The sequence below is a fragment of the Saimiri boliviensis genome, chromosome 17 (assembly GCF_048565385.1).
Source record: "Saimiri boliviensis isolate mSaiBol1 chromosome 17, mSaiBol1.pri, whole genome shotgun sequence".
NCBI lineage: Eukaryota > Metazoa > Chordata > Mammalia > Primates > Cebidae > Saimiri > Saimiri boliviensis.
Genome location: NC_133465.1, coordinates 61939539 through 61967197, shown reverse-complemented (window position 1 = coordinate 61967197; position 27659 = coordinate 61939539). Strand labels below are relative to the sequence as shown.

General features: G+C 44.6%; 1 long non-coding RNA gene across 5 annotated transcripts in view; it reads left to right on the top strand.

Annotated features, from left to right (window-relative positions):
- The window catches only part of LOC104651993 (uncharacterized), a 564635-nt gene that overhangs the window by 288231 nt on the left and 248745 nt on the right, over positions 1-27659 (top strand). For all 5 annotated transcript variants that reach the window (XR_012514707.1, XR_012514709.1, XR_012514708.1 and 2 more), the window contains exon 6: positions 8476-8605. This is a non-coding gene — a long non-coding RNA (uncharacterized LOC104651993). The remainder of the gene's footprint in view (positions 1-8475; positions 8606-27659) is intronic.

Here is a 27659-nt window from a genome sequence, read left to right as displayed (position 1 = left end):
GTGGCCCACGGGGAAATCCGCGCCGCATTGAAATGTAGGGGAGGAATAAAGAATTTGGGCAAGATATGGGAAATCTTTGCTCGAGTCTTTCCTGGTGTCTTCCCTGGGACAAAGCTCATTCACCTGTTTAGCACGAATGTATTAAATATGTACTCTGTGCCAGGAAAGCTGCTGGGGAGACGATCATGAATAAGTCTGACACTTGTCACCAGGGAGCTCACAGTCTAGGAGGGAAAAGTGACAACCGACACGTGTTTTCAGAGCCGATGATTGTTCTGAAAGGGGAAGTGTTGACTCCACACTCCCCTGCCCTTGACCTGTTGTCTGTATCATTGTTTGTGTCTGGTTCTATCCAGCTTGGATGATAAACTCTGAGGGCACAGAGATCTTGCTAGCATAATTTTCTTTTCCCCCAGAGGTTTTTCCTGCTACAGGCACAGAAGAGGCATTTGTTTAAATTTATTTTTTTTTAATTGCATTTTAGGTTTTGAGGGGAGGGGGAAGAACATACAAGATTGTTGCATAGGTACACACACGGCAGTGTGGTTTGCTGCCTTCCTCCCCTTCACCTATATCTGGCATTTCTCCCCAGACTCTCTCTCCCCAACTCCTCACCCCCTGTTGTCCCTCCCCTATTTCCCCCCAACAGACCCCAGTGTGTGATGCTCCCCTCACTGTGTTCATGTGTTCTCAAGAGGCATTTTAAAAATCAAACTGCAGTGTGCATAATAATGGCACAGGGGAATCTGTTAAAATGCAGATTCCCAGACCCTGAGCTTAGAGGTTCTAAATTCGTGGGCCAGGGGGAGGGCCCAAGAATGTGCATCTTTAAACCAGAACCCCAGGAACTGTAGTTCTGGAACTCTGCTTGCACACTTAGAGAACACTCTCCTAGGATTGGGGCTGCTTGCTGGTTTTCTTTTACTCCCACAAAATTAAAAAGAAAGCAGAAAATGGGAAAAAGGTGAAACTGACAAATGTCTGGGAAGAGACATTTCCTTTTGTGAAATTAACAAATTGGGTAAACACTGATTGGATTGAGCTGAATTCCTGCAACAATAGATATTGCTTGATTTTTTTTTTTTTTTCAGTCACTTAGGTAGACGATATAGTACTTAGATCAGCCATGGGTCCCTTTCACTGAAAAGGAGCTGAGTCACAAGCCTCATAATATGTGACTTAAAAACTTTCCATCACAGATGTGTGTTTAAACAATGGCTTGGATTTCTTTGATATTTTAGGAATGAGGGCTTGTTCATCACAGAGTCTAGCCCCTAAGTGGAACAAGGCGATAAGGTAGGTGTACTGAGATTGTCACGATGGCCACCTCTGTGTCCATCGCATGGTCCACAGGTGACAACTTGTGGCATTCCCATTTGAGAGTTGATCTGTGGTGGCTTCTTGCGCCAGATTGTCTGCACCGTCCTTACATATTGTTCTGGGAACTAAATAAAGCGAAGTCTTGCCAGCCAACCAGGGAGCTGTATCCGTGTGCCTTAGACAAACCCTTTGCCCTCTCTGAGTCCTGATTTGCTTATCTGCAAACCAGCAGCTCCCGAGCGCTCCTGCAACTCCGATAGCATATGGTGTGACCACATCAAAACCAGATAATCACCCTTGCCTCGTCATCCCCACACCACCTACCCTGGCCCATTGTCAGCCTGGCTTCCAGAATAGGACCTGGCACAGAGGAAGTTCAAACCTTGTTGGCAGAGGGCCCTTTGGTTCTTAGAGTGGCCCCGGACATGACCACTCTGTATCTGGCATATTTTGGAAAAATCTCAGCAGGAAGAAGGAAGCTGGAGATGGTCATATTATTTTCCCTTAGAGCTCCCCCTTCTCTTCTTTCAGCCCCATCCAGTTGCTGGCATTCTGGGCCCCGAACCTGATGCCAACTTTCCTCCCACTTCTTCTGACTCATATCTTTCATCATGTCTCAGGAGAGCAGCATCTGTCACTCCCCTCTCCTGGCAAACAGGAGGGGCTTGGGAAGAATGTCAGCCACAGCTCAGTGCAGCCAGGACTGGGCATGATCCTGGCACAGTCGGTAAAGCTGGGAGGTTGGCTCCCTATTGGGGTCCTGCACACTTAGGTGGAGACCCTTTCTTTTTCAGCTGTGTTCTTCCCTTCCCCCTTGAAGACTTAGAAAAGAGAAAAGCATGCTTGCTGCTTTTCCCTGGAAGCTCTCAGAGTTGTAATTTTGAAGGACACTAAGTATCATTTGCTCTTTCGGGAGTGAAGGCTTCTGCATTTTTTACTGGTGGCATCAAACAGCAATGGGCATTCAAGGAGATGATCCTGAAGTTAAGACCACTGGGGTCTTATCTCCCTCCATAAGTCTAACCTTTTTTTCATGAGATTTCCAGAGAGAATTGTTGCTGAAAAATCCAACCAGAACCCTTGCCAGTGTGTCTGGGAGAGGAAAGCTTATTCTTGCCTGGGCTTTCCAGTGCCTTCCTATAATTACAGCTTGATTCTAAATGGCTATTATTATGAAGCCAATGTAATCACTGCCAAGAAGATAGGAAAGATACCACATAAGCCACACCAACACAAGGTTTAGGGAAATCAGGGTTTTTACTGGATTTCAGACTAAGGCATGGTGCTGAGAACCAATGATAGGGATCTTTAGTTATGTACACAAACTCTCAGATTCTTAGGGAGAGAGAGGAGGAAGACTGAAATGAGATGGAAGAGGGAGAAAATCTTAGGACTGGTGGCAAAGACAGTAGTGACTTAGAATGCAGTGATCCAAGGTCAGATCACCATTTGCAAGGATTCTGGAACATACAGACTGCTATGATGTTGAAATGTGTATTTCCCCAAACTATTACTCATTTCTAAGTGTTTATATAGCTCACTACATGCCAGGCATTGTCCCAAGCACTCTCTCTATATTAACTCATTTAATTAAATTTCCATTGAGTTTCACAGTTTCAAGATTCATGGAATTTTCACCCACCTAGAGACCTTTAGCAAAGTCTGTGATCACTCCTTACCCAAAGAAGCTCTTGGAACTGTGCCAGATACTTCTCGATTCCAGCCTACACTTTCCCTGTTAGCACCTGCGTCTCTGTGGCCTGCCTTCTCCTGTCCTGGAACTGTTTAACCCTTTGTCTGCTTGAGGGGATAAGAACTAGTGAACCTGACCAGGAGAGGCAGAACAGCCTAGAGAATGAGTTAGGGAAGGAAGAATGTGGGATGAGGGAAAGGCCCAGGATTAATGGGCAAGCTCATAGGAAGCTGCAGCCACATCAGTGGAGGCTATTTTTCTTAAGATACCCAATCTAGGGGCTGGGTGCAGTGACTCACGCCTGTTATCTCAGCACTTTGGGAGGCCGAGGCAGACGGATCACGAGTTCAGGAGATCGAGACCATCCTGGCTAACACGGTGAAACCCCACCTCTACTAAAAATAGAAAAAAAAAAAAATGGCTGGGCGTGGTGGTGTTCACCTGTAATCCCAGCTACAGATTCAGGGAGGCTGAGACAGGAAAACCACTTGAACCTGGGAGGTGGAGGTTGCAGGTAGCCGAGATTGCTCTGCTGCACTACAGCCTGGTGACAGAGTGAGACTCTGTCTCAAAAAAAAAAAAAAAAAAGAAGATATACCATCTAAGTAGCAGCAAGAGGAAGATCTGTTCAAATTGGCATGAACTTCTATTTCAGCCACTCCTTCCCCTTAGCTCATCCTGTGCAAGCTCATCTTGTGGCAGGGTGCAAGGAGGTTCTGATGAGCTAATGCTCGCAGAAACTCTGGGTAGGAGGGGACCATCTTTCTTGCCAGGGTACTGCCCCATTCTTTAAAGGATTAGAAGAAGGACCAAAATCAGGATTGATGCCAGATAAACGGGCCACAGCGTGGCTTTGCTTGGACCCTGTGTCATGCATGTCTCTGTCCCTCTCAAGGATTCCTGTCTGTCCTTCCATCCTCTTGTTTGGCATCATTCACGTGTTGGTGGTGCTGACTGTAGTGAGGTGATTGTGATGTTCCTGATACGTTGGTTGAAATTCCTCCCAGGAATCCTTTGTTGTCGCAGCCAAATCAATCCCTCCACCTGGGTGAGAAGTTGGTTTTGAGGACTCTGGAGCTGGGCGGAAGAGCCTTGGAGCAAAGGCAAGTCAGAGGTTCTTAAGAAGAGTCATGGATCAAGTTCTGGAGAGGTCATATCCACGGATCCAGAAATAGGATAGGAACTGGAAGGCATTGTGGATGAGTTTGCAGCTGGGGAATGACTAGGAGGGGACCTGGATCAGATTAAGTGAAGAGCACTCGAGGCCGCTGCTGGGAAAAGCTTTGGGAGGTCCATGCTCTCCTTCTTTGGGGGGAGTTTGGGGATAGTCAAAGGCAGGGTGGTCCAAGTTGCCTTTTCTTTTTTAGATTCCTTATAAACGATTACAAAGACCCACGGTGAGCTTAAATGATACAACTCATGTAAAGTGCCTACTATGGTGTCTGGTATATTGCCAATATTCACTAAATGAGCTTTTAGGATTAAATTTTGCTGAACAGTCTTCAGAGGTCATAATAAAGTTTGCCGCTGTTTGCCTACTTACCGACAACACGTGGCGATATTGGCTTAAGAGCATGGGAAAAAGTAGGAAACATTTTCTCAGTCCTGGCCTGACATTTTCAGTAGATCTGTGTTTGTTTGCGTAGCGCATAAACATGCAGTGTTGAATTTGGGGAAAGAGAAAAATCTAATTTCAAATTTGATCATTTGAAAGAATTCTCCAAGAAGGTAGCACTGTCTAGATATCCTCATAGAGTAGTTTGATGCACATCTTGAGAAGGGAATGGAAGAAGTCCGATCCTATATTTTTGAACTCTTGGATGCCTTAGTGGGTATAGGAAGGTGGGGACCGATTGGAGAAGGAATGTGAAGAGGGTAGACTGTGGGAAGATGCTGTCCATGAAGTCATCCATTATAGTACTCCTTCACTGCAAACCACCCCAAACTCTATTAACGTGGCTTAGACATTTTGGGAACTCTTACTTAATAATAAGCAACAGCATGATAAAATTTTTTCTTGAAGCCATTTCTCTCTCACCATCCTCTTCAACCTGGCTTTGTTCCCATGAACCTTGCTTCTCTGGAGGCCCAAAGAAAGCAACGTATCTCAGATGCTGGAAAACTAGAGTGGAGTCAGGGAGAAGCCCTCTCTGGCTGGCTGCCTGTCTCCCCAGTCCAGACTTAGCTTGTTGCTAAGTCACATACCCAAGAAGCTGTGGGCAGGAAAGGCTGAATGGGCCACCCTGGCCCCCACCTCCCATCTACAGTGGACTGAGGTATTTGCTGATTCCTGCCAAGACCAACACAGAGCATCAGTGGTAGGAAATGTGAAGTCACGGTGGAAAGGGTCCGTGGAGCAGAAACTGAAGGCACAAGTCACTCGTCTGCTCTCTGGGCTATAGACTCATTTTCTCCAGGAACCAGAGTTCTGTGGTCAGATGTTCAAAGGGGAGGGTTTTATTCCTTGGGTGGTGGAAGAATGGGGTTGGAGGTCTAGAAGACTTAGTACATAGTGAATGCTTCTAGCACGTGAGTGTGGAGGATGATTTGATATCAGCAATCCTTACTCTAATAGGAACTCATGTATAGTCAAGGGTCTTCTATTAGGTTGGTGCAAATGTAATTGTGTTTTTTGCCATGAAAAGTAATACAGGTTAGTTATGTAATACAATATGTAAAATAATTTTTCTAGATAAAAACCCTCATATTTGGACCTGGTTACATTTATTGCTGTTGTTTCTTTTTCTTTCATTCTACTGGTACATTTGTTTTAAGTGACGTATACTTATGATTAAAAACTAGGAGTGGCCAGGCATGGTGGCTGTAATACCCAGTACTTTGGGAGGCTGATGCAGGTAGATTCCTGGAGCCCAGGAGTTTTGAGAACAACCTGGGCAACATGGCAAGACCCCATCTCTACAAAAAATAAAAATATTATCTGGGCATGATGGCACACACCTGTAGTCCCAGCTACTTGGGAGATTGGGGTCCCAGGTACTTGGCTCACTGCGTTGAGGATGTGGTGAGCTGTGATCACACACCACTGCACTCCAGCTTGGGCAACAGAGTGAGACCTTGTCTCAAAAAATAAGATTTAAAAAAAAAACTAAGAGTGGTGTTTCTTCTTTTATTTCATTTACTCGCGCATTCATTCAACACAATTTATGAGCACTCACTATACCTGCGTCCAGGCCCTTGGAAGACAAAGTGAAAGAAAGTAGGTTCCTCCCTTAAAAGAGAAGGGAAGATGAACACATTTGAATGGAGGTTTGTTTGATGCTTAATGATAGATGAGACAGACGAGGAACTCCAAAATTTTCTAGTGTGCTCATGGGAGACTTCTCAGGAGGTAAGAGGCGTGAGCTGAGACTCCCAAGACAGGCAAAGGAACATGGGGAGGGAAGTGGGAATTAGAGATAAGCTATGTCAGATAGGTGAAAAGCCACACATTAAGGCACTGGGATTGTCAGAACACAGGCTATGCCAGGATGGTGAGTACTTATCAATGTGAAGTGTCAGGGGAAATGGAGAACATGATGAGAAACAAGGCTGCATAGGAATGAAGGTACCGGATCACAAAATGTCTTAGACACTGTGCAAAGAAGGGTGCTTTTTTTTTTTTTTTTTTTTTTTTTGAGATGGAGTTTCACCTTTGTTACCCGGCTGGAGTGCAATGGCGCAGTCTCAGCTCATTGCAACCTCCACCTCTTGGGTTCAAGCAATTCTCCTGTCTCAGCCTCCCGAGTAGCTGGGACTACAGGTGCGCACCACCATGCCCAGCTAATTTTTGTATTTTTAGTAGAGATGGGGTTTCACCTTGTTGACCAGGATGGTCTGATTTCTTGACCTTGTGATCCACCCGCCTCATCCTCCCAAAGTGCTGGGATTATAGGTGTGAGCCACTGTGCCCAGCCAGAAGGGTACTTTTGATCCTATCAGCAGCAAGGAGCCAAAAAATAATCTTAAGTACATGGAAATGGGAAGACCATATTTACACATCAGAAAGATGGCTTTGGTATCGTGTGGGGGATGCATTGTAGGGGACTTGGGCTGGAGCCAGGAAGACCAATTGGGAGCACTTACAAAATTCTGGGCTAAGAAACTGACAGCAGTGTTATGAATGGTGATGGAGAGAGGGAAATTGACTTGGAAGATTTTGGGAGGTTAGATCAACTAAGCAATATTTCATTATATGTGAGTGTAAGGAAGGGGAACATCTGGGGTGGCTCTTGGTTTTCTGACTTGGGCAAAAGGTTATTGGTGGTTCTAGTCTCAGAGACAGTGAGATCAAGAAAGCAAGCAGCTGGGAAGAATAAACTGGTTAGAAGTTTTGACACACTAAGTCTGTGACGCCCCTGTGGGAAAATGTTTAGCAGGTAACTGGATCTATGAGCATGGAAGCCAGGAGAGTAGTCTGGGATGGGCCTGTCACTGCAAAGTCATTAGCATGGGGATAGAGGTTAAAGCTTCTGCATGGTTGAGTTGCCCATGGGAAATGAAGTAGAGTGGTTAGAAAACAGAGGCTTGGGAGAGACCAAGATCTGAGAAATGGATGGAGAAAGAGAAGTTCATGAAAGGATGAGCAATCAGAGGATAAGCCATAGGGTTAGAAACAATGGAGAGTGTCTGAAATGGAAGTAGGAGAACATTTAAAGTAGGTAATAGGGTAAACATAGAAAGAATAAATAAGGATTGGAAAACACCCTTGTGTTTGGGAACCTAGTAGGTCACGTGTGACTTGGTGAGAGCTGTGTTAGTACAAAGAAGGAGAGGAGCAAATCCAGTGAGCTGAAGGATCATTGAGAGATGAGAAAGAAGATACGTTGCTGGGCATGGTGGCTCACACCTGTTATTCCAACACTTTGGGAACCCAAGGTGGGTGCTTGAACTCAGGAGTTCAAGACCACACAGGCCAACATGGGAAAACCCCATCACTACAAAAAACAACAAAATTAGCCAGGTGTGTTGGCATGTGCCTGTAGTCCCAGCCACTCAGGAGGCTGAGGTGGGAGGATCACTTGAGCCCAGGAAGTTGAGACTGTGGTGAGATTGTGCCACTGCACTCCAGCTTGTGCAGCAGAGTGAGACCCTATCTTTAAGGCAAAAAAAATGAAACCTGAAATGTAGGCTACACTTAAGAGAACCAAGGTAGTGTGAATAAAGAGAGAAAGAATATTATTTAGAGGACATGGAAAGTTAATAGGCTCGTAAGGTAGAAGATACTTGAGGGTGTTAATAGAATGAGAGGAAGAAGCCAATGGAGAAAGAGAAAAATATGCAAGACATACTGGGGTCAATCGTGTGTGGGATGTTTTGGAAGAAATAGGCAAGAGTGCATGGATTAATCTTGGGTACAAGGGAAGAGACAATGAGACCTGGGGAAGGAGACAATACTGCAGGTAGGGTTGGGCACTAAGTGAGGATGTTTATATCTGATTGCTTCTATTTTTTTTTTTTTTCAGTGAAATAGAAAGCAAGGTCATCTCTATCAAGAATGATGGCAGAAGAGGCTTAAAATTTTGGCATTGCTGCTGAGAAGAGTGAAGAATGAAGCTGATTAGAAAATTGAAGGATTGCTGAGCACTGTGAAAGGTTGGTCAGAAACTGGCTCTTGACACTCTGTACCCTGCCCACATTTGGGGGTCTGTGAGAAGACCAGCGGTACGCAGCCACTCTCCTGTGGGAGGGAAGCAGACCTGGTGTTGGCCTGGTCCATAAGTGGGGTTGGAAGAGGGATGACAGGAAGCATTGTTGGAGTGATTGGCCTAAGAATGACCATGTCAAATGGGCTTGGTTGGGGAGAAAATGGCACTAGGAGTGAGGTGGCAAATTGAAACAAAAGCGAGGGGTCCAGAGTGTGGAGATGATTGTGAGCTGAGAGAATGGTCAAGGAGAAAAAGCTAGAAAGATAGAACATTGTGTCAGAGAACTCAGGGTTTAACATGTCAGAGGTCAAGGAACCAGAAAGCCTCAGTGTCCATTGGCCATTGACCCCTTCTGGGATGGTTGCAGAGGTTGGCATCGAAAGAGCCAATGAGGTAGCAAGTGTGAGATGGAAGAATCCAAGAGCTCAAGAGATCATGCTTATTTTAGGGGTGAAGACTAACCCAGCTCTCAAGGTGGAATTCTTGATAAACATGGTCTCCTAGGCAAAGCAGATGAAGGGCAGGGAGGGCCTGTTCCTCTTCGTTTCATTACCAAGTTCTGCTAGGCCTGAACGGGTGGAACTCTGCTATGTTAACAGTGAAGGGGCAAAGCGAGTTGTTTTCGGTATACAGAGAAGTGGAAACTTCGACAAGAAGAGTGTCAGTGACTTGGCCAAAATGACACCACCAAAATGCTGATCTCAGTTTGTCACTTAATCTCCCTCTTCCTTCCCCTTGGCTGCTTTTTTCGCATGTAACCTATCACAGCAGAGCCCGGTCAGCAGGGGCCTCCCTGCTGCATGCCCTCTGGAGATTTGGTATTTAGATTTGATACAAGGAGGTGGAGGGGAATTTTCCCACTTGGCAGAGTGTGTGAAAATCGGAGGGAATGTTATTCCTGCACAGCAACGAGCGATATCAAATCAGTGCTACTTTCTTTCATCCGACTCTGTTGCTATTTATGTAGATTTAAGAGTTCCATAACAATACCTTTTGCTTGGAAAGATCCTTCTTTTACCAAAAATGCAAAAAGAAACCCTCTATATTTTTCAGTTCAGAGGTAGACACCATTAATTCTTTTTTCACTTTTATTATTATTTTTTAAGTAATGAGCTATTTGTGCATTTACCTCCCACCAGCCTGACTCTTACCTAGATGTGAGGTCCTTAAAGATTGAGATTCTTCTGTGTCTTGATGGTAGAATCCTCTAAACTCTTGCAGTTCTTAGCACGTGGTACGTGTGTTTGTTGAGTGAATAAATGAAACTCCTTTTCCCACCACTCTAAAATGGGTGCTTTGAGGCTTGCATAACTGTAGCAAGGACGCTTCATACCAAGCCCTCGTCTCTTACCCATGGCTCCCTGTGATAAACGCAACAGAGATGGTAGAAATAAAAAAGATCAGGGTTCAAAACACCCAGGCTTAGTCTTGGCTTTACCACTAGCTATGTAGTATCAAGTAAATCTTTGAATCTCTCTGAATGTTCATGGGCAAAGTGAAAGAAATAATACATCCTTTGTTTGGTTGGGAGAAAGATGAAATGTGATTACACTTGGCCTGATAACTGATATATAGGAACTGATCAAATTAAGGAGAGATTCCTTCTTGACCCCGATCCATATATTTATCCATCTACCCTTGTCCCAGGACATGGATCTCTGAGATGTTGAACTAACTAAAAAGTGTCTCCTGAAGCTGTGGAACAGCTTTCTGCTTGGGACAAAAGATTATTATTATTTCTACCATCTCTGTTGGTACAAAATTAACCTGCCATTGATTCTGTAAGCAGCACCTAGTACAAGCCATGTAGCTCAGATGCCCATGTGGGTATCTCCTGGAGGAGAGCAGGGCATCCATAAATCATAGTTCATCCTGTCACTAGGTAGCAGGTTGGTTAAGAACATGGTGACAAGAGCCTCTTCCCTGAAAGGGGTAGTGGTGGTGTTGACCAGGAACCTTGGCTATCAAGAATGAGGACAGGAAAGACATTTTTTTTAACGCTCACCGTGTTGCAGGTACTGCTCTAATTGTTTTCTTCTTGTGACATATATTGATTATTCAATAAAACCCATTCAGGTTGGGAACAGTGGCTCACGCCTGTAATCCCAACACTTTGGGAGGCTGAGGCGAGTGGATCATTTGAAGTCAGGAGTTTGAGACCAGCCTGGCAGACATGCTGAAACCCCATCTCTGCTAAAAATATAAAAATTAGGTGGGTATGGTGGTGCATACCTGTAATCCCAGCTACTCGGGAGGCTGAGGCACGAGAATCACTTGAACCCGGCAGTCAGAGGTTGCAGTGAGCTGAGATTGCACCATTACACTTCAGTCTGGGCGACAGAGCGAGACTCCATCTCAAACTCAAACAAAAACAAAAACCCTTCAAGGACTTGAGAAAGCAAGAATTTCAGAGAAAAGAAATTCTGGGTGTGCCAGCTTTAAAACTACCCCTGAGTCAAAAAATATATGAGTATAGATTGATTTGTTAAAAACTGCTTTATGCAAAGGGAAGTGACAGGAGCTAGAGCCACTGTAGATGGAAGGGTTCCAGGACAGCCTCCGGACTAACAGTGGACTGTAAGCTGCCCAGAAGTGAGGGTCCCGTCTCTTTGACCCATCCTTGCATAGCCCTTAACAGACGATACGTGCCGGGTGTAGGATTTGATGTTTGGAGCCACATTGGCCATGAGGAAAAGTGAAGAGAATTTCAGGAACCATGACCCAGAGCCCTGACACATTTGAGGTGCTATTTAATAAATTAATCCACCCTGGAACCACCTACCTTTAGACTTCTTGACCTTGCTTTTAAAAGTCATTTATTTTCCTGATTTTTAAAAACTTGCACAGAAGCATCCTAACTGAGGCTGTCACTCAGTGTGAGCCTGGGCTTCACTTCTGTCCCTCGGTTGGATGATCTGAATCATACCCCTTGACAGGGCAACACCTTATGAGGCTGGTGGCAGCACCTATTTCTGAGGGCTAAACTATAAAATATGCTGGGACCCTTGGGTTTCTCTCCCCCGCTGCTAAACAAACTCAAGCATTTCACATGAAGGTTGGATTCCCAGCAGTGCGCAGGTGGCAGAGAATGGGCCTGGCAGTTTGCTGTTTGATTTGTCAGGGTGCCACCTGGAGCTGGGTGCCAGGGCTGTGTCACATGATCCGAGCATCTTGCTGACCCACCTGTTGCTGTGCCTCATGGCAGGCCAGAGTTTCAGAAGCATAGTTTACATTCTTACCTCTACTGGAGAGTTTTATGAAGAAAGACACCTGAACTGGTCCACTGGGCATTTTCCCCTTCTTTTTTTCTGTGGGATCTGCTGTCTCACCAACCTAAACTAGGGGGTTGGGTTGGGGGATGGCCTCAGTGCATTCTGAAACTTTATTAACCGTTCATCAGGGAAGAATGTGATTTGGATACATATATGCTTAGGTGAGACACTCAGGAGTGTTTGTGACTCTGGTGTGTGTACATCTGTATTTCATGGAGTTGCAGAAACCCCACTTCCATTCCTTAAACACTGACATGGGGCTGTCTGCCTGGCAAAAGCCATTCCATTCAGTAGCTGCTGGATCTCCCCTTTATTTTCTCTGTGGTGACCCAAAATAGTTGACATAAAGTGATTAGACAGCAAGACCTGAGCGGCGTCTAAGCCAGGCGTCCCCAAACTTTTTACACAGGGGGCCAGTTCACTGTCCCTCAGACCGTTGGAGGGCCGCCACATACTGTGCTTCTCTCACTGACCACCAATGAAAGAGGTGCCCCTTCCTGAAGTGCGGCAGGGGGCCAGATAAATGGCCTCAGGGGGTTGCATGCAGCCCACGGGCCGTAGTTTGTGGATGCCTGATCTAAGCAATGGCTCCTAGGAGAAGCAATTGTCCTGTCAATAATGGACAAATGACAGCTGCATTTTCAATTCATTCTCTCCGAAGAAATGAACTCTCCCTGCTTAGTCCTTGTCATTGCCCAGTGGGCTGAAGGTCACTGGGTTCTACAGAGAGTTGCAGGCAGTAGCAGGTGGGAGAGACAGGGAGCTGCAGCACCCAGAGGTGCAGCCTGGCTTGGATGAGCACATTGGAGGGAAGCAAAGCTGCAAAGCCTTCCTCAGGAATCACCTGCAAAAATTAAGCCATAAGCATAGTGCCCAGGAGCTGAAACCCATCTGCACTGAACCAGTTCCAAGACAATTGCTTTCACTTCATTGATATCAATGGTCACAAGCTTTCTGGGGAGAAGAAGCAGGACATCATCTTTGGAACGTTCAGTATCCCCTCTATGCATCGTTGACATGAAGCTGTACAGCGAGTCTGGAATTCTCAATTGAACTTTGGGTCCGGCCAACTATAATCAGCTTTCTTGTCTTGATAGGATTCCAAGATTTAGTTCCCCTTTGTCTACTATTGGATTTGGATATCTCCATCATGTCCACCTACAAAGTCTTTTTTATATTTTAGGTTTTTATTTTGAAACAATTTCAAACCTCCAGAAACATTGCAAATACGGTACAAGGAAATTTCATGAACCTTTTGAGAGTAAGTGGCCCTTGTGATACCCCATCCCTGCAAAAAACGTTCCTGTGTAATTCTACAAATGGCATAGCTTCCTATGTGGTAACATAGCTCCATCCCATGTGGCTACAACGCAGCCATCACAACCTGGAAATTAACATTGATAACTTACTGCCACTTAATATTCAGAGCTCAATCACCTTCCACCCATTGTTGCAATAATGTCTTTTGTAGCAAAAAGATCCAGTTGCCATTTACTCATCCTGTTTCATTAGATTCCTTTGAACCATAACCGTTTCTCCGTCCTTCCTTGACTTTCATGGCATTGACAGTTTTAAAGACTGTAGGCTAACTATTCTCAGGATATCTCTCGATTTCAGTTTGTCTGATGATCCCTAATTATTAGATTTAGGGGATGCCTCTTTGTCAGGGATGTAACATAACGTGGTGTCCTCATTAGATTCTGGCACATGGTACACAAAGTGGGCCTGTCTGAGTCCTCCATCATAAAGTTATCCCTTTCCCCTGTGTGATTAGTAAACATTTTTCTTTTGGTGGACATGTATTTCAAGACTATGCAAGTGTTCTGTTTCTTATACAATTTCCAATTAATTTATATCAACATGTGGACTTGAGGATCCCTATTTTCTTCATTGGCATTATGCCATTACTTCATTATTTATTTTGCTGCTCAGATTCTACCAGATTTGGCAAGTGGAACTCCCTGTGAGCTGACTTTTGTGCCTTTTTGACATGTCCTCATCGTTTCTGAGCACCTCCTTGATTTATGGAACCATGGTCCAGGCTCATCTGGTATTTTCCCTGCCCCAGCCTTGAAATCAGCCATTTCTCCAAGGAGGCTTGGTTCCTTTTAGTGGAGAATGATACATAGGAAACGAATCTTGGAAATAAGTGTGCTCATTGCTGTTGGTATGTTGCTGCTGCAAGGCCCTCTCAGCAGAATGGTGTGCATAGACATATGTGGAAGTGTATAATACACACAAATACACACACACGCACTGATAGTTACATCTTTATTTCTGTATTTATGTGTATTGAAAAGCTCACATTTATGTTATTATCTTTATTTTCAGTCCAGCCCCTGGGGTTCATTCTAGTTTCCTCCCTCCCTACAGGTGGCACTCCTTTCCCCACAGTGAGGGATTTGGCTTTTGTTGTCTTTAGTCTATTTACTTAGTTCATCCCCCTGCAGATAACCCAGTCCCTCATCACTGTGGTCACCCTCTACTCCACCTGGATGCCTCTTCAGCCTGTGCAGGCCCCAGTTCCCATGCTGAGCCCTTCCCCAGGTGTGGACACCTTCCTCACCCCTTGGACCTGACACCCAGCTTTGGGTCCCTGTGGCTCATCCCTGCCTTCTAGTGTGGACAGCTGCCCTAATGGCTTTTGACTTGATGTGTTCCAGAAAGGACAAGGAAGAAGAAAAGGATGGAGAAAATGATACGTGAGATGAGAAAACGATACACAATTGAGAGTTTAGCGCCCAGAGTATATAGAAAACCACGTAGGCCGTGTGGTCTATTAAATCGATCTGAATGAGGCAGATTTTTGTTGGACTGACCTGTACTGCATTCAGATCGCTTGCAGTTTCTCTCCGGCTTCTCTTTGCTTCCCTCCCCAAATGACTCTGTGGTTGCCTGGGGCTCTTCTACCTAAAAGCCAGGCCTTGCTCCTTACCTTCACTCCCTGTGCATTCAGATGGAGGTCTGGAGAGTCTCCTTTGGTGACTGGAAGGGGAGGACAAATCCCTAGGGGGCAGCTCCTGCCCCCTCCTTGTTGGCAGAGTCTCCCTGTACCTTCCACTCCTCCGTGGCCACTGTGACAGGCTGAGTTTCGAGCTCTTCGCCCAGCCTTTCCCCTTTGGAAATCCCATTCTGTTTTGGGACAAAATGCCTGGGAGTCATGAGATGCAGGATGGGGAAAGCTAAGGCCACCCTGATCCTGACCTGGCTTGTCTAATGCCATGGGGCCACATTCTTTCTACTCCCTGGGCCCAACCCCATCCTCTTGAGGTTGGGAAAAAGAGTAGCACCCACCGCCCGGTCACTGAAGACAGGCCCTCTGCTTCCCCTGAAGGATTTGGGATTAACTTGCAAAACCAAAGGGACATCTGAGTCTGCTACCAGAGCTATTTCTACCCTGTGACACCACTTGCCGCAGCCTCCCCGTCACTCCGAGGCATGGCCACCACCTCCTTTCCTTGACTCTGTGTTGAGGTCTGTTGCCTATTCTGCTGTTTGGTCCATGGGGGAAAGGAGACAGAAGGTGTCACCATGGAGTGACGACTAGGCAGGAAGGCCTAGAAAGAGGGAGCTGTGGAGCCAAAGAAAACCTGCGATTTCACCCCAAAGGATGTGGGACAAAGCCCAGCCCTGCTTGTCGGGTTTGAGTTTTATGTGTCTCGATAGGTCTTGTTTGGCTGGAACTTCACATGGAAGATGGGGGCAGCTAGTTTTCTTCTCTGAGTCATGGGAGAGAAAGAACATGGCTCCTTGGGGACTTCTAAATGCCGGAGCCAGAGAACTCAAAGATGTCTCTTAGATACATGCAGGGCATTGGCATATTGACGTTTCCACCTTGACTCCATTACATCCCTTCCCTGCTCTAAGATTCTTGAATGATGTGAATCCTTCCCCAGAGAATGCAGTGGCCTGGTCATAACTTGTTAAATGCCGTAATTAAAATAGTTCTCTTATTAACTTGGTGATAACGCGTTTTTTCCCTCCTCCTCTGAAATTACATGTTAGCATTTTGTTAATTAAATTTCCAGTTCCAACAGAACTGCCATGTGGTTTTCAGGGGGCCCTCTTCCTGGGGCGGGGGGTGGGGATGTGGGAAGGTGGGTGAGCAGGTCAGACTGGTTCTGATCTTTTCTGGGGCCAAACGCCTCTTCTGCAGGAAGAAGGTGGGAGAAGAACACAGAAGCACTCCACACCTATACAAGGTAGCCAGATTTAGCAAATAAAAATAAAAGACACTCAGTTAAATTTGAATTTCAGATAAACAACCAATTATTGTTTTTAGTGTTAAGCATGTCCCAAAGATTGCACGGGCTGTCCTTATGCCAAAAACACATCAATTATTTCGCTGATAGTCAAACTTAGAGGGGTATCCATGCCACATCTACATCTAAACCTTGACTCACAGCTCCAGAGAAGAAAGGTTTTCTACTCTTCTTCAGTGTATGATGACTCTTTAATTATTAAATTAGCATTGGGGGTTGTTTTTATTCCTTGACGCAGCTCCTTATTCTCATACTCTCAAAGTATTATGCAGTTAATGTGTTTTATTAATACTGGTATTATGATCAGTGTGGATCTATTGCTCTCTCAATCATTTAAATCCTATCTACAATGTACCAGGTACTATACAAGAGGCTGGAGTTAAAAAAGTTAATAAGATAGACTTTTATTTACAAAGCCAGATGGTGGGTTTGTAAATAAAACTTTGTTAGAACACAGCCATGCCCATATATTTACGGTTTATGGCTGCTTTCACCTCCAGTGCTGAGTTGAATAGTTGTGACACAGACTATGTGTCCTGAAAGCCTAAACTATTTACTTGCTGGCCCTTAACACAAAGTTTGCTAACTTGACCTAAAAGAAGAGGTAGTCAACAGTGTGAATGATATGCTAAGAGATGTAAGCAAAATATGTGGGAAGCACAAAGAAGAGGGTACCCAACTCTGCTTCTGTGCCAGTGTGAATGTATCTCAGCTGACATTGTAGCTGAGTTTTAAAGGAGTCACCAGTGTATGGGAAGGGGAGAGGCGCTCAAATCCTAAGTGGAAGAAACATCATCTGCAGAGGCACAAAGGGTACTTTGGGGCTACGTTCTGGGGACGTGGAAGGGTGTGCAGGGCGAAGGGTGGGAAAATACCTCAAGTTCTTAGTATGTCAAGTGTTTACCCATATTCAGTTCTACAGTGCATACAGCAGATCTTGAAGTTGAAATTTGAATCCATATTTTCTACAGGAGTCACTGAAGGCTCAGAGAGTTGAATTTAATTGTCTGAAGTCCCAAAGAAGGATGCACAAGGGTCATGATATTAACTCAGAGTGGACCCATCTAGAGCCATTATTCCCAGCATCCTCTATGCCAGGAGTCCCCAACCTTTTTGGCACTAGGAACTAGGTTTTGTGGAAGACAGTTTTTCCATGGACCCAGTGTGGGCTGGTTTCGGGATGAAACTGTTCTACCTCAGATCATCAGACATTAGATTTTCATATGGAGAGTGCGTAGCCTGGATCCCTCACATGTGCTGTTCACAATCGGGGTTGTGCTCCTGTGGGAATCGAATGCTGCCACTGACCTGACAGGAGGCAGGGCTCAGGCAGCAATGCTCACTGGCCCTCTGCTCACCTCCTGCTGTGGGACCTGGTTCCTAACCGGCCATGGACTGGTACGGGCTGGGGACTGGGGACCCCTGCTCTGTGCTGCATTGCACAATGCACATGCCTGCTGTGACCAACCAACCGAGGGTTCCTGGAGGACAGGGAGCATCTCTCTACAGCAGTGCTTCTCAGCTGGGGATGAGTTTACCCTTTGAGGGACATTGGGCAATGTCTGGAGGTATTTGGGTTGTCACAACTTTGAGGGGAGGTGCTACTGGCATCTCATGGGTAGAGGCCAGGGATGCTATTAAACATCTTAGAATACACAGGATGGCCCGATAAGAGAGTGATCCACCCAAAATGTCAATCATGCCATGATTGACAACCTTACTCTACATCCCTATGCCCAACACAGGCAAATAAAGGGGTACTTGGTAAACATTTGTTGAACTGGAAGAAAAAAGTGTTTAGGGAATGGAGAAAAGTTTAGAGTCATTGGTGAGTAGGGTGTAGTGGCAGAAGATGGTACAAGAATAGAAATTAGAATTGAATTGCAGGCATGGAAGGTTTGACATACAGGAGTTTTAATTTATTCTAAAGGGGGCGTGTTTTAGGAGAGTGATGTCATCAGGTGTGCATTGGAGGGTTACGCTGACTGTATAATAAAGAGGTTTGAGCAGGGAGAACTCTCAGGTGACCTCAACGAAGGCAAGAGCAGTGGGAAGAGAGAAGCAGAAACCATTTTGCAAGAAGTTGGAAAGTAGACTTAGCAGAATTTGGATGTGTGAAGCAAGAGGGAGAATCACGAAGATACTTGTTTGAACAATTACAACATCGACTGAGGTAAGGGATAAAGGAGGAGGGTAGACCAGGTGTGCATGCATAGGTGGAGGTGGGAGGGATGATGATATTGGATTTGCTAATTTGGAAATGGCTACAGAATTCCCGGTTCCCATGCGGCAATTTTCAGTAGGCTACTAGAAATTTGAATATGAAAACTAGAAAATAACATTGATATGAAAGTATTGATTAATGCATGTATATATTTTCCATTGATGTGTATTCTTCCTTAAATCGTTTTGTCTGTTGTTCTTGCCAGAACATATGTCCCCAATGTCAGAGATGGTGTACAGGTTATGAGCTCAGACAGGATTGCATTTGAATTCTGGCTCCACTGTGTTCTAGCCATATAATACCAAGATGTTATTTTGCTTCTCTGAGCTATAAAATTTCCTTATCTCTAAAATGGGTATAAGCTACCTTAGGGGCTGTTATGAAGATTAGATAAAGTTTTGATTACAAAGCATGCAGGATGCTTTCTGTAAAGGTAGCAATTTATTTTATCTTTTTTATTTTTACTTTTGGTGGGTGTGTGGTAGGTGTGTATATTTATGGGGTACTTGAGATGTTTTGATATAGGCATGCAATGTGAATAAGCACATCATGGAGAATGGAGTGTCCATTCCCTCAAGCATTTATCCATTGAGTTGCAAACAATTCAGTTACACTCTTTAAGTTCTTTTAAAATGTACAGTTGTTAACTATAGTTACTCAATTGTTTTCTTTAATATTTTACTCTCTAATTCCAGTGTGTGTGCACACGCACGCACACACACACACACACACACACACACAGCCCAGTACAGGATTCTTTGAAGCTTGATGTTGTCTCTAGAGGCCAACTGTCTTTTCCCATTAAACTAAAATGAAAAAAAAAAAAAACAAAAAACAACTCATTGTGAAAACCCATCAAGCTTTAAACATACATTTTGTGCATTGTTTTTCTGTATGAATGTTGTTTTGCTATTAAGCTGAAAGTTGAAGAAACTGAGGCATGAGCAAGACAAAGGAAGGAAATTACTAGTCACATTGTTCCCACGTCCTGATATTATGGGACATTATCAAAACTCTCCTTCAAAGAGTGGTCCAATTTTAGCTGCTTCTCAACGCTCTTTAGGAAAGCTTGCCTTGGTTTAGTGTTTAAGTCTCTATTGGAACAACAGGGCTATAAACCAAGTCATGGCCTGTTAGGACCTCTCTTAGATAATGGAATTTCCTTGATGTATCAAAATATTACTATTAGTTTGTTTTTTAGTGGGTGATGGGCTGGTCATTGAGAGGTGAGATGGTCAATTCAGTTTTGGATACTGTCTGGATGGACAGACTCATTGTCATTTAAAATGAACTTGTGACTGACTGGGAGAAATATACATGCAATATATATGTTAAAAGACTTGTAGCCAGAATACATGAAGGATTCTTACAATTCAGTAAGAAGGCAAAAAAGTCAACAAAGAATAGCAAAATATTCACCAGATAAGGTATACCAACGGCAAATAAGCACATAAAAAAAAAAAAACCCTCCAAACTGTTAACCATTGATCATGAAGGCAACACAACTTAGATCCCTGGGATCTTACACCCGCTAGAAGGAGCAATATTTAAAAAAGCAAAATCCTAGGTTGGGCATGGTGGCTTATGCCTGTAATCTCAGCACTCTGAGAGGCTGAGGCAGGCAGATCATGAGGTCAGGAGTTTGAGACCAGCTTGGCCAGCATGGTGAAACATCATCTCTACCAAAAAGACAAAAATCAGCCAGGCATGGTGGCATGGACCTGTAATCCCAGCTACTCGGGAGGCAGAGGTAGGAGAATCATTTGATCCTGGGAGGCAGAGGTTGCAGTGAGCCGAGATTGTACCACTGCACTCCAGCCTAGAAGACAGAGCAAGACTCTGTCTCGTAAAAAGAAAAAAAGAAAAATCCTGATAACATCGAGTGTTGATGAAGATGGAAAGCACCTAGAACTCTCATTCATTGCTGGTAGGAATGCAAAGTGGCAGAACCACTTCAAAAAACCAGCTTGGCTGTTTCTTATAACATTAAACATACACTTCCCATATGACCCAGCAATTCCAGTTCTTGATATTTACTCAAGAGAGTAAAAACATGTTCACATAAAGACTTGCACTCAAATATTCATAGCAGCTTTATTCCCCAAATTGGAAACAGCCCAAATGTCCATTTGCTTGTGGCACACTGGCCATGAAAGGAAAAACTCCTCAGCCATGAAAAGGAATAGATTTCTGGTACACATAATGACAGACACGAATCTCCAAAGCTTTTTGTGCTAAATAAACATGCCGGACCCAAAGGACTACATACTGCATGCTTCCATTTAGACGATTAGACAAAATTCTAGAAAAGGCAAAGCTATAGAGTCAGAAAGCAGCTCAGTGGTTGCCAGGGACAGGATGAGGGATGTGGATTGACTGTAAAGGGCACAAGAGAACTTTCTGGAGCAATGAAAGAGTTCCCTATCGTGAGCTCGGTGTTGGTTTTGCAGCACAGCTGTCAAATTCATCTAGTTGTAAATTTAAAACAGGAGGCTTTGACTGTATGTAAATTATACCTCAATGAAGCTAATTTTAAGAAAAGAACCCGTGACAACCTCCCGCCTCAGGACACATCATTCTTGTTACCTGGAATACCTTCCCCTTCTTGTTCCTTTTAAGTCTGCCTCAATCCTAGATTTCCAATCACTCTTTTTCTACCTCCTTGGAATTTTAAAATTTTGTTATTACAAAATTTTTGGTCCATGTTAACATGTTGCCTTTTATAATTTTGCTGGTTTCATCAGTGTATATCTGACATTAAAGAAACAATTGATGATTGTACCACTATCCTTAATTATCATATTATTGATGGAAATAAATATCTTTAGTGCACATACTATAAGACATAGCTCATGGCTGGGCATGTTGGCTCACACCTGTAATCCCAGGACTTTGGGACGCTGAGCCAAGCAGTTGGCTTGAGCTCAGGAGTCTAAGACCAGCCTGGGCTCTAACATGGCCAAAACCCCATCTCTATGAACAAAAAATTTAAAAATTAGCCAGGCATGGTGGCAGGCACCTGTAGTGCCAGCTACTAGGGAGGCTGAGAGATGGGAGGATTACTTGAGCCCGGGAGGTCAAGGCTGCAGTGAGCCAGATCACGCCACTGCACTCTAGCCTGGGCAACAGAGCAAGACCTTGTCTCAAATAAAGACATGGCCCAGAGTGACAGGGGCCACTATGAGATATGTAGACTGTAGCACGGACTATCTTTAATTACCTTACCAGTGGCTGTTCTGGCCCATTTTGTACTCTAACCCAGGAAGGTTTATAGCACACTGAGGCATGGGGGTGGTGGCTTAGAGCATGAACAGCTCAGTCACCTGGCTGGCTTAACTGAGGGTTAACTGCTTCCCCATCTGTAAAACAGGCATGATACTAGTACCTAGCATTGTCAGGATTTAAATAAATTCCTGTGTTCCAACTGCTTTAAAAATGCTTGGAACAGATTGAGCTCTATGTAAATGTTTTATTCAGATAATTAAAAAAAAATCTTACTTCTAACATTGGAATGCAAATTCATATTTAGATGCTCACTTTTTTTACTCTGATAGGAACTTATTTAAGAGTAAGAAGGACTCCGTGTAAACGGTATGCTCTTCCAGCTCAGCAGCTCTTGCATGGTTCTGAAATTCTCAGCTGAGGTATTGCCCTTCCTTGTAGATTCTCCCAGGGCAAAGTCTTTGTCCAGGTATTTGTAACCCCAGCACCCAGCACAGTTCTTGGATTACAAGTAGTGCCTCGGGAGGGAGAGTTCCAACTGAGGTTTGGTGACATGCCTGAGGTTACACAGCTTTTAAGGGGTGAACTGAGGCTTCTTGAATACCAGTCCAGAAGTCTTGGGAGAGTGGACTTCCTCTGATTATTTTAATCAGCAGAGAATTCAGAAAAACAGGTCAGTTATCAGTTTTGAAACACATGTACTCAACTTTGAAGGTAAATTCATGGTTCCATATGTTTCCTTGAGCTGATGTGAAGCTGTGTTTGCACTCCTGAAGTCTATTCCAACTGGGCTGTGATGGGAAGTGGCAGGTCTGAGATTTCAAACTCCTGCAAGGATGATCAAGCGTTAATCAGGTCTCACCTTGGCCTGGGCTTGACTGTCTTCAAGACTGGCCTTTGGGACTCCAGGACCCACTTGGAACTCACTCTAAGCTTTGTTCCTGACTGAATCATCTTGGAAGACACATGTCCCAGCCAGCAGCTCCACTTCCTTTCATTGGTACCACGTCTCTGCTGTAGCACAGGAATGGGACTGCTTTGCGTGGCTTGCTTCATCTCATGCAAACTTAGATGAGTTTGGCAACTGTACTGTAAATCCAACACCACACTCATGATAGGGAACTCTTTCATCACTCCAGAAAGTTCTTGTGTGCCTTTTGCCATCAATCCGCATCCCCTAGACTGCTCCTGGCAACTACTGAGCTGCTTTCTAATTCTACAGCTTTGCCTTTTCTAGAATTTTGTCTAAATCTTCTCAGCCCAAGATACCTACTCACCCACTCTGGACTCCCCTAGTTACTAACCACGGATGCCGCCTCCTGAATAGATCCTTCCCGTATCAACCTGTCTAAAGCAATTGAAAAAGAAAGCCTGCTGAAACAACTTACGGATTTCAGAGTCAAACTGGAATTACTTTTTAATTCACCCTTTAACACCCTATATTCTCTTTGATATGATGGCAGTATAATCCAGAAAAGGGCAGAAATAGGTTACCTTGTTGTGATGGTGTATTAGTTCATTTTCCCGCTGCTGATAAAGACATACCCAAGACTGGGCAATCTTCAAAAGAAAGAGGTTAAATGGGCTTACGATTCCACATGGCTGGGGAAGCCTCACAATCGTGGCAGAAGGCAAGAAGGAGCAAGTCACGTCTCACGTGGTTGGCAGCAGGCAAAGAGAGAGCTTGTGCAGAAAAATTCCCATTTTTAAAACCATCAGATCTCATGAGGCCTATTCACTATCACAAGAACAGCACGGGAAAGACCCCATGAGTTGTCTCCCATCAGGTCTCTCCCACAACACGTGGCAATGATGGGAACTAGAAGATGAGATTTGGGTGGGGACACAGAGCCTAACCACGTCAGTTGGTTAACATTGGGTGTCAACTTGCTTGGACTGGAGGATGCCTAGTTGGCTGGTGAAGTATTGTTTCTGGGTGTGTCTGTAAGGGTGTTGCCAGAGGAGATTGAGTTGTTGGACTGAGAGAGGAAGGCTGAACCCTCATGATAGGTGGGTGCCATCAAAGCGGCTGCCAGTGCAGCTAGGATGAAGCAGGTGGAAGAAAGTAGGATAAGCTTCCTTGCTGAGTCTTCTGGCTTTCATCTTTTTCCTGTGCTGGATGCTTCCTTCTACTCCTCCTGCCTTTGGACCTCAGAGTCCAGGTTCTTTGGTTTTTGGAGTCTAGGACTTGCACCAGTGGCTTGCTGGGGGCTCTTGACCCTTCCATCACAGACTGAAAACTGTACTGTCGACTTCCCTAGTTTTGAAGGTTTTGAACTCAGAAGTCTGAGTCACTACTGGCTTCTCTGTTCCCCAGCTTGCAGATGACCCATTGTGGGACTTGACCTTGCGATCATGTGAGCCAGTTCTCCCTAATAAACTCTCTTTCATGTAGACATAGATCCGATTAGTTCTGTCCCTCTGGAGAACCCTGATTTAAACAGTTGGTTTAAATCAGCAAATGTTTATGGAGCACATATCATGGGCCAAGTGCTGTACTTTTTTTTCCCTCAAGATTCTTAAGAAGTGACAGCAATATCTGTCTTATCCCTGGTACTTAAATAAGTCATCTCCTGTTGTCCTGGGAAGATCGAGCCAATGAGCATTTTTGTGTCTCTGTTCTAGAGAGTTCTCAAGGCCAAGCTTGAATTCTCCCCTCTCCTAGACTTCCAAAAAATCAGTTTCAGAGGCAGGGCACTGCAAAGCTGTAGGACTCCTACCTGGACACCCTGTGTTGTCTCTTCAAGCAAGGAGACTCCCCTCTAAGCCTACAGGCTCCTTGCTGTCTGACCCCAGCCATCTCACTTTGCTTCAGATTACAAGTAGGACTGGAAGCCAAGAGCCAGCCCAGTGCATCATGGTTCTCACTAAGGAGACAAACCGAGCTGCCAGCCAGCAGGGCTTGGCTACAAAAGCCCAGGAAGCAGTAAGCTTATCCAGAGAAGGTGATTTTGTTTCTAAATGCAGCGTCAGTCTCTGTAGAACCTATGAATTTTTTTCCAACTGTTTTTCTGTTTAGAGACGAGCAGTCTTGTTGGGGGTGCCATTGGGGTGTGTGTGTGTGGGGGGGGGAGCGTGCAACTGCGTAATTTAACTGACTTCACTTAAGATAAGGGTGTTCCATTGATTCAGTCCCCATTAGGTTCTAATTAGCCTGGCTCTATTCTGGAGCCACAGAAGACACTGCTGATCCAAGATGACGTTCTTACAAATGAACCTTTATGATCCAAAAGCTTCATGGTCCACAGGGAGGAAGGATGTATAAGAACTACATTTCCATCGTTTATTCACAAACTATGTGAATGGCCTCCCTCTTCATCCTGCCCCCACCATCCTCCCACACAGAGACACACATTCAGCTTATAATTTGGTTTGTCAGTTATGTGATTAAAATTCTAGTAATGGCAGAGGAGTGACTCCTTGGGGAGAGTCCTGTTAGTTCTTAATCTCAGCAGAGGTGGATAGACAGGGGACCTGGGAGAAGCTAGGTATTTGGAGATGCAGTCTTTGCTATTGGTTCTTTTGTTGATGTGGGTATACTTGGGGATCTAGAAACTCTGAAAAGAAAGGGTTGTTGATTCTCCGATATTGAATTCATTCATTCATCACACATCCACTGAGCCTCTCCTGGTGGGGACAGGGACAGCGCTTCCTGTGGGAAGTATGTTAGTTTCATAGGCAACTGGGAGGGTCTACGGTCATTTCTGTAGAAAGGGCTTGGGCTGGGAATGAAGAGACTGAATCTGTCCTGAGTCTTTTGCTCGTTTGTTGGGTGACCTTATGCGAGTCACTTCCCATCCCCAGGATTTTGGGTTCTCCCCTGAGCTTCCCTGCAGCTCTGATGCTCTGCATGTCAGCTTCATAAAGCAGGGAGGACCCAGACGCACGTGCCCAGACAAACCTCCCTCTTTCCTCCGCTCCTGGCTAAGTCTGAGGGCCAGGCTGGGTGTGTCTGGCTCTTACTTTCCCCTCCAGCTTCTCCTCAAGGTTTTACCCCTACTTTATCCTCTCTTCCCACAAAAGTGAAGGAGAGATGAACAGAGGAATAGGGATCCAGAGAGAACAATAACAAAAAACAAACAAAAAATCCTCAAGATTTCCTGTAGCCAGCGAAGAATATCAGGTTTCAACCTGAATAAAAACGTGCTGTTGAGCTGCCTGGCTATTGCCTGCCTTTGGAACCCAAATGGGTGTTCTCTGTCAAGTCAGAGATTGTGGTTCAGAGTGAAGACTGACTTATATACACATTACCATGGCAACGTTTAGGTAAACTGGCTCCAAGGCCCGAGGATGGATATTATGGGATCGCGTCCTTTCTTCTTTTTTTCTCCTTCCTCTCAACAGTAGCCTAAGGTGAAAAAACAGCTGAGCTGGGTTAGGTGATTCCTTTTTGGAGATTTCTTAACCTTTGTATATATTTGGCTCCGAATTAGTCAGCGGCATCTCAGCTGAGGTGTCGGCTGAAGGCATGCTGGGGTCCTTGAGTTTTATTGATAACTAGATGATGTGATTGACAATTCATGTTGAGTGTGACTGATTATGTTGCTAAGGGTAGGAGGGGCTACGTGTGTGTGTGTGGGGGGGGGTATGTATGTGTACACTGGATGGGGGATGCTGGTTGTGACTTTAACTTGGATGTCTGCCTTCTCCATTCAGATTCCATCTGTCTGTCCCAGCTTCTCTCGGTAATGGTTGTATCCCTTGACATCCAAGTTTTCTTTGGTTTGCTTGCGAGAATTTGAACCATTGTCCACCGAGTACTCATAGTCACACACCCAGTAGGACTTGAAAAACTAAAATGAGCTTTCTCTAGGGAGACCCGGAGCAGATACAGAAGACATCCTTGCCTCTTATCTCCCCTGGGGGTTGACGCTGGAGACCCTCAAAAGCCTATATAGAGAGCAATGGGTGTCTTGGATTCTCCTGGCTATTTTGGTTTTTTGCTTTTCTGACTTGGACTTCTAGGCTACACACTTGAGGCACCAAGCTTAAGACTGGCCCAGTGAATACCCATAGAGGGATTTCTGGAATTCACCTCCTAAAGAAGGATGGGCAGCCTTTCAGCAGGATCAGAATCTCATTTGTCAGAGTTCTGTGAGCCACACCAAGATGGGAATTAGGAAGGGAATCCACAAGGTGGCCTGGTGGAATCTCATGGAGTCATTTCTCCACTCTGTACTTCCTCACAATCTCCCCGCACTAGTAGTATGTTTGTGAACCATAAGCATTTTTTTTTTTTTTTTTGAGATAGGGTCTCACTCTTGTTATCTAGGCTGGAGTGCAATGGCATGATCTTGGCTCACTGCAACTCCCAGTCTCAAGGGATCTTCCTACGTCAGCCTCCTGAGTTACTGGGACTACATGCCACCGTGCTCTGCTAATATTTTGTATTTTTAGTAGAGGCAGGGTTTTGCCATGTTGCCCAGGTTGGTCTAGAACTGAGCTCAAGAGATCTGCCTGCCTGGCCTTCCAAAGTGTTGGGATTATAGGCATGAGCCACTGCACCCAGCCTGAAATATAAATTTAATTATCTTATTGAATATAATCAAGACAGGATTTTCTTTTCCAAAGATAAAACACCAGAAAATTATAACTTCTATGGATGTGTGTCTTACATTTACAATAGACAGGTGCCAGAAATCCATGTGTATAGGAAGAAATTTGAAGTTGACAAATTTTTCATGTATTTGGTGAAATTGTCAGAGGAAATTCTTGGTGAAATCTTTGTGAAGTGCACTATTTCTTCAAATTTTTCTGTTACCCAGATTTTTCTGCCTTTGGTTGGCTTGGATTGGAGTGTCCCCACAGCTTAGAACAAACAAAAAGTGAACTGGGCTTGGGGAAAATTCGGAGTAAGCAAAAAAGGTCTTTGGCCTCAGTCTCTTCTTTTGAGATTCACTTAGCAGATTTGGGATGTGTGGATACCCTTTCTCGTGGTCTTTAAACTAGTTTAGGTCATATTTTTTCTTTAGAAATCAAATGCTTTTGTCGGAAATTCTTCTATTTTTCTTTTCTTTTTCT